At 41.9% G+C, this 14623-nt stretch overlaps 1 protein-coding gene across 3 annotated transcripts in view; it reads right to left on the bottom strand.

Annotated features, from left to right (window-relative positions):
* Positions 1-14110, bottom strand: part of TPK1 (thiamin pyrophosphokinase 1) — a 1261698-nt gene extending 1247588 nt beyond the window's left edge. Inside the window, exon 1 of one of the 3 annotated variants that reach the window (XM_085631548.1) lies at positions 13981-14110. The gene's annotated coding sequence lies outside the window, so the exon portion shown is untranslated. Of the gene's footprint in view, positions 1-13790; positions 13895-13980 lie in introns of those variants that run through there. The other 2 variants (XM_085631547.1, XM_085631549.1) reach the window with 2 other exon arrangements.
* Positions 14111-14623: the final 513 nt, after the last annotated feature.

Here is a 14623-nt window from a genome sequence, read left to right as displayed (position 1 = left end):
CAACGCGTTCGTTGTAACGACCGCGTTGTGAATCCATGTGGGGACAAAGACTGCGGGACAAAGACATATATTCCTTCAAGACACTTCATCTCCCCATGGGCTGACTGGATACGTCATTAATCAGGCGTGTTCCTGATCAAATTTTAGTCTTGTGATTATGAAAAAAAAATGTGTGCTCTTCACTCCACATTTAAACAGGCTACAAAAATATGTAACATAGTGATGGTCGAAGAGACAGAAACAGGAAGGCGTGATTTATTAACAAAGCCCTTTCATTGAAAGTTGGTAGGGAAGAGGAGCACATTCCATTCTAATGTTCAAGGGCAAAATCTGCAGTAAACTGAGTCCACTAAAGCAAACTGAAATCACATGGTTTTCTACACAATTCAGCACATTTCTACTCTTGCAAAAATACATGATGCCATTTTGAAAGGACAAATACATTTTCTAAATTAATGTGCGTTCTATAGTGAGATTACATATTGATTAATCACATATAAACATGGCTGTTCAATTAATTGAGCATGTTTTCACATGAAAGCACCTCCAAACTGAAGCATTCTGATCAGGCCTTATGTTTCCATCTTGCTTGCGCCACAATCTGTGTGCCATTTTAGAACTCATGTCTGCAGCTTTTTGGCATATAATAATGCATTCATTTTATAGGTGAAATCTAAGCTCCATTAATTCACCCTTTTGATAGATATCAAATCATGGTACCTCAAATTATTTCTAAATTTATCACACTTTAATTTCACGTTACATTCGTTTAAATAAAACACATCATTAGTTGAGTCAAATATAAGTTTTTCTCTGCCTAAAATATTCCTACTCATCTTTAGTGTTCATTAGCACACTTAATTCATACAGGTGTGTAAAAGAAACCCCTACTAAATTAGTATGTTCTTTATCACTGGTTATTATAAAAGCTGAGCATATAACAATGTTACCTCTATTTTGAAGGCCACACAAATTTGGTCTGTAAGCAGATCATATATAGTTAAGCTCAAAAGTTGTAGTGCAGATTTCTGTGAGTAGCTTCTTGGAACAGTTTGACAGTTCTCATTTATTGTTTCAGCAAATTTTGGCTCCTTGTCACCTGCTTGCCTTCAGGGTGGCTAAAACAGTGTGGCATCTTGTACTTTTTCCATGCATTTTGACCACTCAGGTGCTGAAAAACTCTGACAGAGCACCATCAATTCCTTGCACTTTTCCAATCCAAGCTTTTCACTTTGATCAGATTCAGATGTTTCAGCTATGGGTGCAGATGATTTTTCAAGGGACCACTGCAAACTTTTTGGATTCCCTTTCAGCCAGCTTTTTCCTACCTCCACTCGTAGGCCCACAGCACTAATTTCTTCTTCAGAGGCTGCATCTGACTCTTTCACCATTTGGACACCACTTTCATCTGAGTCAGTTTCCACTTTTTGCTCTTCCAGTGCCACCTCAGTTTTCTCTAGTGCTGCTTTACACTTTGTGTGTTCCCTTACAGCTTGACTGACCCTCTTCTGTGGACTTTTGACCATTTCTGGCATCTTTTCTTGAAGAGGAGCTGTTTTATCTGGGTGACACAGGACCATACGTGTGTGAGAGGCCGGCACCCAATTTGGAAGGCCACCACATTTCACAACAGTCTTTGCCAGGATCATTTGGAACAGGCCTTTCCATTTCACAGCATCTCTCAAGGTTTTGGCGCCATTCATTATGTAGATCTTGTGTAGCAGCTGCAATATGGTGAGAAACTGCACGCTCCACATCAGTCAGACCTTCACAGCAATGGCTAGTCTTTTCATCAGTGTTTTTCACAAGTGCATTTGCATGTAAATACTCATCCCACTTTGGTTTTGCAAAGTGTAACTCTGTGCTGCCTTTGTGTTGCTGTATTATGTTTGCAACTTCAGGCAGATAGCTACAATCCACTCCTTGTCCAGTCTGTGGTTCTGCACTCATCACCTTTGAGACCTCGTTATGATCTGATTTCAGAGAACCTGGCAATCTATACCTGGGCATCAGCTTTTGCAATAACACATTTGAGACTAACAGGATACAATATTGTGCAACTGAATTAGCATTTCTCTTTCCCAGGACAACAGTTACTCCCAATTGAGAAATTATATTGCATGTTATGGTAAGGGCAATCAATCTCGAATTTTGGGCTGAGGTAACTGCTGACAGCCATGAAACTTTGACAACATAATGTATAGGAAGCACAGCATGTGCTGCTCTTAATGTGTCAGTTACCTTTCAAATATGGGCCATCTACAAAATGGTTGGGCTGAATCAAACGTTCATCATTAAAGTCTAACTTTGGTTTCAGGCAAAAATTCATGACATTTAAACATTTAGGTTCAGTTTGATCACAAAATTTCATTTGCTGGCAGTAAGCTAAATACAGTTGAATTTAGACATTTCTTGGTCACAGTATTTTCCCAAAACAACTCCACATAGGAAGCAACCATTTCAATATTTGGGAATTCCATTATTATAAACTCACTCTTTTTATGACTGACATATACCACAGCTACTAAATTAAGACAGCTGGGCATTTCTGTGACGTTGGGGTCAAGGGTCATTGGGAAATACGTCACAGACCTTTGAACGCATTCATGGTTTTGAACAGGTACAGGGAGCGCAGCCCTCCCTCTCACTGCACATCGGTTTATTTTCTTTTAAATAAACTTGCATTCCTAGTGCTGGGGCGCGACACTTTTCCGCTTTCAACTCTAGGAATGTTTTTGTGCAATTGTTGTCCAATGAAAGCGGATCAGACACATCCTTGTGCATCAGCCTCAGTAAAGGCTTAGCCACTAGGGAAAGGTTTGGTAACCACTCACTACAGCAGCTAACCATTCCCAAAAACGTCCCAACTTGTTTCTGAATTTGTGGTGGATTCATCTGGTAAATTATTTCCACTCCCTGTGGTGACAACTTTCTACCTCCCTTTCCAATTATGTGTCCCAGACATTCATTTTCTTTCTGACAGTACTCCTCACTAGCTCCATGCAATGGCACTGTGACATGAACTTGGCAAAAATCAATAGCAGTAAGCCATTCTTCAGCACATGGAATGTGAAAAAATATATTGGCTGGATTCGGTACCACAGGGCAACTTGAAAAAATTATGCTATTAATCTCCTGCACTAATCTGTTCCTTTCATTTAGTTTCTGTGAACAAAAAGTTACATAAACTCCTAATCAATTCCATCAAAAATCCTTTTATTGGTAAAATTCCTGCAACTGATGCTGTTCTTGAATACATGTCATCTAATTCTAGTAAGACATGCTCTGCACATTTTATTAATCTGACATCCTTCTCTGTGAACTCTTATTTCTGTTTATATTATTGCTTTCAAATCAGAAGGTAATTTTTCAACTGTCTTTTCTGAAAACAATGCTACAGCTGTCTCTTGGGCCATTTTAAAATGTACATCCTCATCAGGAATCTGAAAATTACCATTATCTGGTATACAATAATTTGTGCTGTTTAATTTGCAAAACAATTGTTTTCTTGTCAGGCCTGAGTCACAAACAATAAATTGGTAACTTTCCTCAAATAGGCTTTGTAATTTGTTTAAAACTCCAACTAAGTCTTGACCTTCCACTGCTTTCACAATTGACTTGGTAAATTCAGAATTGTTAGGGTGAAAACTCTCATTTTCAGATACAGTAACCTGTTGAACTGGGTTCTGATTTTGTTTCTGGAAATAATTCACATTTGCTCTGGACAACTTATTTAAATTAACTTTAGCATTTTCCATATTTTGGGGGACCATTTGGGCTTGACAAATTCCTTCCATTGGTACCTGTATCTGAACTGACATCTGCATTTGTTTAGCTGGCACCACTTGCACCTGCATTTCTTTGTTTTTGCACATTTCCTACTGCTGCATCAAGTTTAAATTTAAATTTCTTCTTCCAATGCTCAAATCAGACACAAAGATGGCAAAATGACACTTTTTCCAGCAGTACAACATCCATACCTGAATTTGCACAAACCAAAACACCTTTATTTCCATCCTGTGGAACACCAAATCTTCCTAGAGCACTTTTTACCTCTGCTTGTGTAACATCACCCTGTACCACAATTTTATTCTCTGCAAACAGCTTATTCTGAAAACGTTTCTGTGCAAACCTTCTCTGTACCATCATAGGTTTTTCTTCAAACTCTTTTGGCTTCATTCCCTGTCCAGCACAATAGTAACCTTCATCCTTCAGATGCCATTCTATTAGCTTTTGCTGTATATGCACACTGATCTGATCAGAAAATATTAAACCAATAACCAACTGAGTCGCAAAGAACCTTATGCTAATGGCATCAGGACATTCTCTACCACTGTGTTGCTGAAACATTAAACACACACTTTCGCAAAACTCGTGAACCAATTTTAGCTCCTGTTTTGTTATTTTAATCTGTACCCAAGTAACATATTTTGCTGGCACTCTGCCCTTCAGAAAAGTAATCACTGCTTCATTTTTCTCAACAAGAGAAAATGATGGTGCATTCATGCAAACATTTTTCTCTGTCTCCTCACCTGGCCTTTGCACTGCAACTAGATTCAAACCATAATTCAGTTTGCATGGTAGGGTCAAAAATCATTTCCAAATGAATACACAACTCCTTTAAAATTTAGATAAATCCATCAACTTGTGGGTACCACAGCATAAGTTTGTCTCTCAATTTCGGGAATGTTTTCAGAAATTCTGCAAGTTCACTTTTGTTCCATGGCACATGAACATGCACTTCCCTCACCATTTCTCTCAATGAGCAAGCAAAAGCTTCTCCCTCAATCTGCTTATTATTGTCCTCAACTAAATCTGGTGGTTTCTTTCTTATCCAGTTTACTTGCTGGGTCTGGTGGTTTCTTTTTCTTCTCATGTTTTCTTGTGCACTTGTCTCCTAATTTCTCAAACCCATTGCATTTAAAAATAGATTTTGTTTTTGCAATGTGCAATTGCATTCCTGTGGAACACATGGTCTCATTTGCCTCTTCATTCATATGTACCCTGAAGCTTTTCCGAAATGGAATACTTCCTGAAACATTAATTTCATATTTTTCAGCCAAATCGGTTAGTCTACCATGTGTAGTTACTGCACATGTATTAGTTTCCTTACTCAGGGAAATTAATTCTTTTTCCTGACACTGGTTCATATTTTCATGATTTAAATAGCAAGGACTGTTAATTTTTTCATGCTCAAATGTTGAATTTAAAACACTAGACTGTGGTTCGGTTTCGGGGTCTGGGTTAATTTGTTCCCCCATGCTTTCTATCTTTTTAATTACTACTGCTTCCTCAAAGCAGGTTTGAAAAATCCCATCTCCAAATATATTTACTTTATCCTGGGCTGTAGGTGCTGTAAACTCTATTTTTCCCCATCTTTCAATGTTTGGACTGTCTGGGGTAGTTTCTGTTCAATAATCTGGGAATTCTGGGTTTCTGAAATAGACCCGGACATATTTACTCCTTCTACAACTCTTTGAACCTTTTGAGTAGGGCCCATATTAAGTTGAACAGTCACAATGTGTCTAGGCACTGTCTGTGCATCTGCAGCTTGTAGTTTTTTCACTGAATCATTCACATTTAAAGTAGTAACACCTGGAGGTATCACTGTCAGTGCTGAATCAACAGGTAGTGGGTCAATCTGAAATGTCTGCACATTTCGCTCATTCTGTATTTCTCTCTGTTCAGCAAAAGCACTGTAGTTCTTGCTGGTACACTATTATCAGGTTTTTTTTAATGGGAACCACATAAAGTGGCGGACACTCAGTTAACAATGCATCCATTATTTCATCCCCTGAATCATTATTTATTTGAAGCTTTTTATAATCACGAATTCCCTTCTCCAGCATCTGGTGCTTTACCTTTTTATCCTCACTTGCTTTGTCTCTTGCTGTCTTTTCCCACATGCTTAAGGCCTCAAATTGTGCAGCTCCAGATGGTGTCTTTATTTCACATAACACGTCCCTTAATTTTTCAATAACTTGCAATTCAAAAATACCATCTTTTGGAAACCTCAAAGGACCCTCTTTTTCAGTAATCTTGCACCATTGATGAACCCACATACATGAATTTTGTCCCAAATTGGTAGACTTAAAATGCACAGGTGTTCCTTCAGAAGCATCACCAATAAAAAACGAATTTTTCACTTTACCTCCAAACAGCTTCTTTAAACCTTTAAATAATTCAATTTCTGCAATATTTTAATGCAATTTATTTTCTCCAATCCTGCCACTATTGACTGTTTCAGTCCGTTTAACTCCTGCTACTGACCCCTCCTTTACAACCAGGGCTCACTACACACCCACTGCCTTGTCCTTTGTGACGTCAGTTTTCCTCCTGCTACTAGCCCTCCCTTTACAAAATCTTTCGGCAACCTTTTTCTGAGTTTTCTTTAATTAAAATTTGGTTAGTAACATAAAAACACCACCACTGCCTGTTTCGCTAAACCAAAGGGATAGTTTTGTCCATTTACACAAGAATTCTGTATTTATAGTAGGCAGCGCTTCCCTCTACCCTACCACACAATTATTCTGTTTCGCCGATAAAGTAGCACTTCCCTCTACCTTACCCTTCTTACAAGCTTAGGGGAGACCTGTTACCTTCCCACGGATAAGAGTAATCAGAGCTCACAATGGACTCCTGTTCTTAAGGCTAAAATTTCACAGGTGGCCTTCACTATCCATACACCACTTTCACACGGAAAATATCCCTAAAGAGAACACACAACGATGTTATCACTTTAAAACCAGACAATGGGCTGTGCGACTTCACTTGCCACACATTTTTCCCCGTCTACATACAGGGCAACCAACTTCCTAAGTCCCGGAAGTCTTTGATCAATTAACAACATAAAACGCAATACAAACTCAACATAAAGTGTTAGACATAAATCAATAAATCTGTCCTATGAAATTACCAATTTAATCAATAAAAACCAAAAAATCATCAAGTCAAAATGAGCAAAATTGGAGTCAGGACTTTCATCTAACTTGGGCAATTATTTTCTAGCGCTAGGCATTAAACTAACTATGCTGCTTTTGGTGATGGCACTAACCTTACCTCTGCTACCAAAAACTGATCCAGCGGTAATTACCTGGTAATTTACCTATTCAAAACCTCATTACCTATTGTTTACCGCTGTAAAGGGTGAAATGATGGACCTTTTGATGACTGTGTTTCACCAAACAGGAGACTTTACATAAATATGAAAATTAAATGCAAACAATATTTAAGGCAATAATGAGAGTGGTGAGTTATTTTAAAGGGTTTTATTTTCTAGTCAAAAGTTAAGGTCCTCTGACTTTTTATTCATTAGTCAAATATCAATCAGAATTAAAAAATAGGATTAATACAGAACATATTACAGTCTACATATAAGCATCACACATAGGAAGGGAAATGTGGCGCAAATTATCAGTGAAAACTCTTAAAGAGTTTAAGAAAAAGAGTAAGTCTTGCAAGGCTAATCAATAATTAATAATGGCAAAAATCTCCCATAAAGAGACATAAATATAGAACAAATACATTTTTTCAAAAGCAGTTAGTTAAAGTATGAAATTTAAAAGTTTAGCACCTAAAATCTACCCTGTTCTGATCCTTTCAGCTCTTTCTCGCTCTCTGCCTCGCTGTGCTAGTCTGTCTGTCTCAGGCTGCTCCTTCTCTCTCCTCTCCGTCTCTGTGTCCAGCACAGAAACTGGGCCTGGCCCTCAGAAAAAATGAGCAAAAAGAGGCACTCCTCCCACTTGTAAGCCATATTTCAAGTAAAAGTTCACGTGCTCGGTCCTCATAGCTGATCCAATCGGAACTTCAAGACGGTAAACAACGTTTATGACGTAACTTTTTCCCTGCAGGGATTCACAACGCGGTTGTTACAAAGACCGCGTTGTGATTCCGCATACCATTACTCCGAACGACGGAACAACGACTTGCGGAGGGGAAGGGGGGGGAGGTGTTGGATTTAAAATCCAACACCTACCCTAGTGTCCGCACAGACTGGAGTTGGAATAGTAAATTATACTATTCCAACATCCAGCGCCTCCCTCCGCAAGTCGTTGTTCCGACTTGCGGAGTAATGGTATGCGGAATCACAACGCGTTCGTTGTAACGACCGCGTTGTGAATCCATGTGGGGACAAAGACTGCGGGACAAAGACATATATTCCTTCAAGACACTTCATCTCCCCATGGGCTGACTGGATACGTCATTAATCAGGCGTGTTCCTGATCAAATTTTAGTCTTGTGATTATGAAAAAAAAATGTGTGCTCTTCACTCCACATTTAAACAGGCTACAAAAATATGTAACATAGTGATGGTCGAAGAGACGGAAACAGGAGGGCGTGATTTATTAACAAAGCCCTTTCATTGAAAGTTGGTAGGGAAGAGGAGCACATTCCATTCTAATGTTCAAGGGCAAAATCTGCAGTAAACTGAGTCCACTAAAGCAAACTGAAATCACATGGTTTTCTACACAATTCAGCACATTTCTACTCTTGCAAAAATACATGATGCCATTTTGAAAGTACAAATATATTTTCTAAATTAATGTGCATTCTATAGTGAGATTACATATTGATTAATCACATATAAACATGGGTGTTCAATTAATTGAGCATTTTTCACATGAAAGCACCTCCAAACTGAGGCATTCTGATCAGGCCTTATGTTCTCATCTTGCTTGCGCCACAATCCGCGTGCCATTTTAGAACTCATCTCTGCAGCTTTTTGTCATATAATAATGCATACATTTATAGGTGAAATCTAAGCTCCATCGTATGTACAACATTATTTTGATTTACTTCATATAGCCATACATGTCTACGCTGGAAATGTCACAGGCCGGGCTCCAGAAGCCATTCTCATGTTTGTAAGACAAAATAGAAAAATTACCTTTACTTTTTTGTTGCTGCCGTAAAACCTCTGGACACACAAGAACATGTTCTTTGCTGAGGGTATCTTAATTTACTGCGCTACTTTAGCATGAGTGGAAACAGCCAATAGATAAAACTCCAATCTTCATCCTGCATGAACATTTATCGCTAAAGTTACCTTTACATTGTTATTGTTGCCCATCAACCTCTGGACACACAAGGACATGTTCTTTGCAGCAGGCATCTTAACCTCTTCGCTGCGGTGCAAATTCCGCCGCAGCGTGCTGAACATTCCAATCGCGGGCGTGGTCATGACGGCTCCCGGCCGTCGTCCGCACACGCCCACCGTGACTCATGACGGCCGGGAGCCGTCATGAGCATGGAAGAGGTTAATCCTCTGCACTACTTTAGAATGTCAGCTCTCAGCACTGTGAATAGCAGCATAGAGAGGCAGGTGAGGCCCTATAAGGCCACGTTGCTTAACACACATTCTCTTCAGAAACACGAAGCTCAGGTCTTTGACCTTCTTCAATACTATCTCCCCGATTTCTGGTTTCTTACAGAAACATGGCTGACCAACTCTAACCCCACTATTGCCTCTGCTATCCCTCCCGCGTACAAGGTGCTTAGGAAAGACTATTTGGCTGGGAAAGGAGGGGGTATCGCCATTGTGTTTAAACAGGCGTTTGACTGTACTTCCATCTCTATGGACCATGTTGAGGATGCGGAATGTATTGGTTTCCGTTGTACTCTATCGCCTCACGAATGCCTGGCCGGGGTCTTAATCTATAGGGCCACTGGTCCGCCTGGCCCATTTCTGAGATCACTTAATGAGGCTATTGCTCCCCTAGCCCTTAGATACAACCACCTTTTGGTTTTAGGTGATTTTAATTTACATATTGATAAACCCATGGAGCCTAATGTCATCTCCCAGACTGAAACGCTGACAGCGCTCAACCTAGCCCCTTTTGTATCCTTTCCCACGCACAAGCTAGGACATACCCTTGACTAGATTTCCTATAATACTGAGCTGTAGGTCAATCGGCTGCTACCCCTGGCCTGGTCAGACTACTGCCTCATTCGTTTTAGGGTTCCTAGCACGGGCCGGTCTCCCACACTTCAATGAATAGGGCGGAATATAGGAACCGAGCCCTGCATAGGATCCCTCTTCTAGCCTTGAAGGATGCCTTTGACGCGTCTGTCCCCTTGCTATCTAGCAACCTTGAAGAGAACGCACTTACACTGGCATCCTGGTGAAAGCAGAATGTCCAAGCATTAGCCCCTCTGATAATATGCACTTCCAAGAAGGCCAGTCCGTCAGCTCCCTGGTTTAATGAGACTTTGAGAATTAGTAAAAGTGCATGAAAATGCTTGGAGAGGAAGTGGCGGAAAGCCTATAAACCTGAGGATAAACTGCTTTAAAAAGGCGGCTCTGAAATCCCACTACACTTATGTTAAGGCCGCTAAGAAGAGCTGTCTGCAGGATAAGATTGCAACTGCCAACAAAGAGGGAAAGGAGATTTTTAATATTGTGAATCTGTTCACGACCCCTAAGGCTGCCATTAAGGTGTCCTCACACTCTGGTGAATGGACTAGCCATCTGGCATCGTTCCTTCATGAAGAGATTATTACAATTCAAAAATCCTTTTCAGAGGGGCTACGGATGACCTAGCACCGGGCATTGGCCCTGCCAGGGAGCGTTCCACCTGGCAATCCCCTGCGTTATTGCAGATACCTTTTCTGCAGCTTGAGACATCTCTCGAGATTCTGAAGGGTTTCAAGTCTGGCTCGCCAGCAGATTCGTGTCCAGCTAAATTGCTGGCCTCTGAAGCCATGGACAATAAGGTGATGAATTCATCTCTCTCAATGGGCTTTATGCCTTCCACTTGGAAGCATGCAAAAATTCTTCCACTCCTGAAGAAACCCTCTGCTGACCCGAAGGTGCTTGCTAACTACAGGCCCGTCTCTCTTCTACCTTCTCTTTCTAAGGCACTGGAGAAGTATTTGAATTGAGTAATTTCTTCTACTCAGAAAATAATAATCTCCTGCACATCACTTAATCTGGCTTCAGGGCAAATTAAAGTATGGAAACTGCTCTGTTACAGGTTACTGAGCACATCAAGGAAAAGCTTGATCCAGGTGGCAGAGCTATCCTTATTTTATTAGACATGATGGCGGACTTGGATACGGTCCAACATGACAGGCTCCTTGAGAGGATGAGTGATCTTGGTATAGGCGGATCTGCGCTCGCGTGTCTGGCCTCCTTACCGGAGAATAGAAGCCAGGAAATTTGGGTGCCTTCTTTCACCTCCGCCATGCCCAGCCTGAAAGTGGGGGTCCCTTAGGGCTCTGTTCTGAGCCCACTCTCTTCAATCTATTTATGTCGCCCCTCGCATTTCTGGCAGAAGCTTGTGGGGCCAAAATATTATCATATGCCGATGATACGCAGCTGATTTTCACCTGTGAGAAGGGAGCCGATTTTGATGGTGACAGGATCAGATATTGCCTCACTATGGTGTTAAATTGGTTCAATAGGAACTAACTGAAATGCAATTCCGAGAAATCGGAAATTATCTTTTTTTTGCTCTCCGTCCGTGGAGGACTGGAGAAAATGGTGGCCTGAGGAGATGTCTCTGTCTCTTATCAGCTCAATCCACAGTAAAAAATCTCTGTATCTTTATTGACAGCGCTCTCTCAATAAGACTTCAAATCCAGCCCGTAGTGGGCATCGGCTATGGCATACTACATATGTTGAAGTTTCTACCTCTTCTCCCACTCGACATTAGGAAAACTGTGGTCCAGGCTCTGGTTACTTCCAGACTGGACTACGCAAACTTTCTACGCCTCGGCCTTCCAGTTCATCTCCTCCAGCGCCTCCAAATGGTTCACAATGCCACGGCCAGACTGGCCCTTAGGCTCAAGCCCAGGACTCACATGCCTCCTTCACCTTAAGGCATTACACTGGCTCCCTGTGAGTAAAAGGATCACGTTTAAGGCCCTGGTATTGTTCTTCAAAGCCCTTTATGGTAGGGGTGCTGGCTACCTCAGAGCTAGAGTCATCCACTACTTGCCTGCCTGATCCCTGAAGTGATCCTCCATGGGCCTGGCCTGTGTCCCCAGAATACGCCTAGTCTGGGCTGGGGAGGGGGGGGGGGGGAAGATCTTTCAGGCTACTGGGTGCTCAAGCATGGAACCAACTCCCGGCCTCTCAGATCTACGGCTGACCTGGTGGTTTTTAAGAAATTTCTTGAAACTTGGTTCTTCCAGTGCTAGGTGTGGTTGTCAGGTCTGTTAGTTTGAGACTATCAGCGCCGGGACACACTTTTTGAGTAGCTGAGCGCTCTACAAATATGCTTCATTCATTCATAAGTAGAAACAGCCACTAGATAAAACTTCAATCTCTCTCCTGCAGGAACATTAATCGTTAAAGTTACCTTTACATTTTTATTGTTGCCCAACAACCTATGGACACACAAGGACATGTTCTTTGCAGCAGGCGTCTTTATTTTCAGTGCTACTTTAGCATGAGTGGAAACATCCTCTAGATAAAAAAACCTATCTCTCTCCAGCATGAACATCAATCGCCAAAGTTACCGTTACATTTGGTCCCATTCCCCGCACCTAGTCTCTCAATTAAAATTAGTTTGTTCCGCTTGCCTGGCAGGTACTCTTAAGAGTTCAACCCAGGGACCCTCAGAGCAGGTAGGATGCAAGGTAATATGCAACTTGCACAGCACTGCTTCCTAGCAACATTTAAGTCACCAATTGTTTACATTTTAGTATTTACAAAATCTTGTTAAAATGCCTATCAGCCACAATTTTTTACGTAGTTCTTGGCACAGTAATTTCTTGCGAGCCAACAAAGGGGCAGTACACTATCTCCGGACCCCCCCACCCCACTTGTATTACTCTCCAGTTGCCATGTATTTGCAATGCAATAAGTCTTGCATTAGTGAAAGTATGAGCTATTGGCGTTGCAAATGATGTCTGTTAGATTTTTTTTTTCTAAAGAAAAAACAAAGCAGTAGCGTAAGTAATGTGAATTTTCTTTCATTACTTATGCTACCTGGGATATTTGTTAACACAAAGTAAATTAAACAAGGCCCATTGCATTGCAAATGCTTGTTATTTTTCGTGGGTGTGAGGGCGGGGGGGGGGGGCATTTTGCCTCTTGGCTAACTCTCGGCATGGGGACCCGCCCCCTCCTCACGCGGTAGCATTATTCTTTAAATTTGCAGGTATGGGAACGAAATGAAGTGTGTGGAGAAAAAGGATGCCAGCGACAACCCCTGAGACAGTTTGCACAGACAGTGTTGTGAAAGTAAGCGTGAGCGTTGCTACTCAATGTTTTGATTTTTAATTACAAAAAATCAGTACGAACAAGCTTTGGTAAATGCCTGGCTTGTTTTAGCAGATAAGCGGCACGCTGTGTAAGACCCATGATTTCCAGGTCACGGGTTTTGGCTTACATCCCTATTTACACATGCAATGCGTCTTGTAAAGGATTCCTAGTTACGCAGCGCTTCCTTAGTCATGAGATCACCCTCCCACCGTATTCATTGCACTATCCGGAAGCCCTAGTACTATTTAAACAATGCAAGAAACATCCGGTCGAGTAGCACGCCTCTATTCAGCCTCGCTGGACTAACATGCGCTCACAGTCAGGGCAATGCACTTCAATATCACCTTTCCCACCCCAACAGCTGCCAAGTACATGTAAGACCTTTGGCCAGTCCTCGGTTTTTAAAGCGTAGAACGTTGTATTCTGTGCCTTGTGGTTTAGAAAAAGAACAGTTTGTACATTGCTATAAGCTAAAAACCCAGGGCTCGCAGATGGCACAAGAAATGACTTGATTCTATTTGGCATGCACGTTCCCCGCCACCCTTTCTCCCGTGAACATGACCACATGTCCGCTACTTACACGGACGGTCAGTGAACTCAGTCCCTTGTCTGACTTTTAAGGATATTTAGTAGCCCGTAATTTCAGCACGTCCGGGTCGGAAAATAACCAATCCCACGAATGAACGTCATTGTAGGAGACGCTTTTGAGCAGGCGGTGCTGCTGATGTGATCCACTACAGCCAATCCTAGGGCACCACAATTATACCTACGTGAGTTGATTGGCTGTCTGAGACGTCCTTCAAAAGTCAGTGGGTGCCGCGAAACCTGGAGCGGGCTGAACGTTGGCTGCAACTGTCTGCAAGGCGATTAAACAAGGTGGTCAGTGAGTGCTGGTCCACTTCATGGCTCCGGTAGACCAGGTTATGGTGCCGCACCTCTCTTCTAGATTTTCAGGAGCAGCTGCTAACCCTGGTGATTAAGCGAGCGATGATTGAACCTGCACGCGGGCCATTCCTGCTGTAGCCCACCTGTTGACGAGTAATACAGGATACCCCGATTGCCGGGTACGCCCTTTACTCTGCTGCGAACGCACTTTCAGCTCCGGTTGAGCTGGTGCCACACAGGGCGCGGTCGACAGACTTGCACTTCGAAAATCCCGTAGGTGCAAAGTCTCCCATCCCGCTACGTGCTTTTGGGCTCACTTTGATGTTTGAGACATTTCGTGCTTAAGCCTATTTAACTTTCCAGAATAGCTGTCCAGGCCAAATATGGGTCTCCTTTGCTCACAATTTAGGTGTTTTAAAGTACACGGACTGGGGATTTTACGTGGTAGAGAATATCCAGAACACAGCACTTTTGGGAGGGAGGGCGAGGGGTGAGAGAAAAGTAGACCAAAAATTGTTTATGTGTGTG

This window comes from Triturus cristatus, chromosome 10 (genome assembly GCF_964204655.1).
Source record: "Triturus cristatus chromosome 10, aTriCri1.1, whole genome shotgun sequence".
In the NCBI taxonomy this organism is placed as follows: Eukaryota; Metazoa; Chordata; class Amphibia; order Caudata; family Salamandridae; genus Triturus; species Triturus cristatus.
Note: the sequence above shows the minus strand (reverse complement) of the source record. Positions and strands in the feature narration are given on the sequence as shown.